Raw genomic sequence first — 2,744 nt, 5'->3', positions numbered from 1 at the left:
TAGGGACAACATATATTAATTGGTTTGCCTTAATCAAACTGGAAACCAAGGGACATATATTGCTCAAACATTTTTATCTATGCTCCTTTACTCTTACCTCATACCCAAATCTTTCAGGAAACCACTAGTTTCCCAGTGGTGGTGAACAACTCTGTAGTTGTGGACACTGACATTTCCCCTTAAGGAACTACATGCTCCATTTTATTGCTTTCTAGTGCATAACAGTCAATGTATTCCCATGGGTTTGTATTTCCTATAGGGACTCACTGCCTTTCCAGTAAAAATAGGACAGGTATCTGGATGGGATAATCAAACATGAACCTAGTAATAAGGTTGTATCTTTTTTTAAAAGAGCAGTTTCACAGAATAATATAAAAGTTAGTTGCTCTCAATCAGCTTTAGTCATGCTGGTATAAAGATAATACGTGTGACTAGTTGCATCCCCTTTATGGATGGGGATGTACATTTGAATGTACATTCTATTGAAAGTAAGGAGCCAAAGATAGAGAGAATCCATAATCAAAGTATGCCTGTGTACTTTTGGACATATCTCTTTATCCCATGGTTCCTGATACAGGAAGAGGAGAGTGTGTGGAAGCCCACTTTTATGCACGGATGACCTTAGATGGATTAGGGTGAATGTATATCATGCTGCTCTCATGAAATGCTCCCCCCCCCCAGACATATCTTCTCTTTGCTCAAGTTACCTTTGGGCTTTGTTTTAAAGCAGCACTCTGCTTTCACTGTACACAGGAATTATGCTAATGCATTTCCACCATAGACTTTGAAGAGACAAGAACTGTAGTCAGATTCAAGAGATCTGTTCACTATAATCCTTAGTGGTACAAAGAGAGGTTTAATTAAAAAAAGAAGGAACACAGATGGTTTTAACTTTATTCCAATATTTATTTTGGTTAAAAAAAATCAGGAAGGGGATAAGGAGAGAAAATAGCATGATCTTATTAATTAAATTTCCATTAAGTCAATATATGACTTTTTGCAACAAAAAGAGAATGCTACTGTACATTTCTGGAACTTGCGAATGTTAATACTGGAAATAGCTGTTAATCAAAACGGGGCTTGAGCAGTAAAGGCTTGTGCAGCTCTTGTAATTATCATGCCTTCCCCCTTGAGGCAAAATGAAACAAGCAATTATATTTGAGCTTAGTTTCCAGGGAGATGCCACTTTGGTCTCAGGTGATGCTGGTACTAACAACAAGAGAGGTAGCATTTCCCCTTTTTAAAATGCATCTTCACTGTAGGTAGGCTTATATCTATATTTAGAGATGGAACAGAGTTTGAATGGATGCAACATGAGCCCAGTCTTGGTCATTTTTCTTCCCGTCGATTTTGGCTGCTGAGACAATAGCATGTGTGCAGATGATAGTAGGCATGAACGAGCTTTTTAAACACCCATTCTATGGATAAATCTGTACTTTTTCATTGATTTTCATAGAAATATTTACTGATGAACCATTCTTCAGTGGCATAGAATACAACTATAACCAAAGTAGTTTGATTTGTGTCAAGGCTTCCTGAGCACACTCAGGCACGGACCTTGATGCTGGGATGTGGGGAATTGTAGATGCCCATGCAGCTGCCAACTCTGGACTAGGAGAAATTCCTGGAGATTTGGGGGGTGAGCCTGGGGAGGGCAGAGTCTGGGAGGGGAGAGACCTTATGGCATATAATGCCCTACAGTCCACTCTCCAAAGCAGTGTGGAGATCTTCTCTTTTACAATCTCGTTTCTTTTATAATTTTGGGAGGTCTCCAGCCCCCACTTGGAGGTTGGCAACCCCACCTCCACAGAGCAGGCTTCCATATAGCAGGCTCCAAGATTTGAGGTTTACAAAACTTTGAGATTTACAGAACAGAATTTCTTCTGTTGGTCACCCAGGTCCTTCCACTACCAGTTCCCCCTCTTTGCAAGGGAAAGTTTTCTTGGGACAGTTTTGTGACTGGCTGCATACCGTTTATAAGACAGGCTTAGAATGTGCATAAGGATTCCCATTTGAGGAGAATCTGTATCCTCCTGACCTATTTATATATCTAGACTAGTCTGAAATACTCTACTAAATCTTGGAGAGGTGATTGTCTTGTTGATGGGTATTCCATATTGATTTGCTGCATCCATTCTAGCAAGATGCAATAGGGCTTCATTTTGTTCCTTGCCCCATTCAATGCATTTAGAAGCTTCTTAGGCAAGATTGTAGGGAGATACAGGTCTACAGGTGATTACTGGTAGAACAATCTCCCGGAGGAGATCAGGGCCCTGCGGGACCTTGCACAGTTCCGCAGGGCCTGCAAGACAGAGCTCTTCTGCCTGGCTTTTAAATAGGAGCCGCCGCCACCACCGTTACTACCAACTATTCCATTGAACATCTGGAATGGGACTGGCCCACTATGGACTATGGACTACGCCATTTAATATCTGGACCATAGGACTGGCTGTAAAATCAGGAGAGTGCCGGAATGGAAATTCACGCCATCTATGTTAATACTGTGAGCACCTTAAATGTTATTGTTGTAATGTTAAGAATATTTTATATTATTTTAATTTTATGGTTTTATGCTAATTCGGCATACTTTGCCATCTTCTGTAAGCCACCCAGAGCCTGTTTATGGGGTGGCCGGGGTATAAATATAAGTATAAATAAAAAAAATAAAAATAAATATGCTGAACTTCTCCGTTTCATGCAGGGCCTTTTAACGTAGTGGTGAAGCAAAATATTAAAAAATAATA

The sequence above is a fragment of the Gekko japonicus genome, unplaced genomic scaffold (assembly GCF_001447785.1).
Source record: "Gekko japonicus isolate JY-2015 unplaced genomic scaffold, Gekko_japonicus_V1.1 scaffold162, whole genome shotgun sequence".
Classification (NCBI taxonomy): domain Eukaryota; kingdom Metazoa; phylum Chordata; class Lepidosauria; order Squamata; family Gekkonidae; genus Gekko; species Gekko japonicus.
This window is presented reverse-complemented; position numbering follows the sequence as displayed.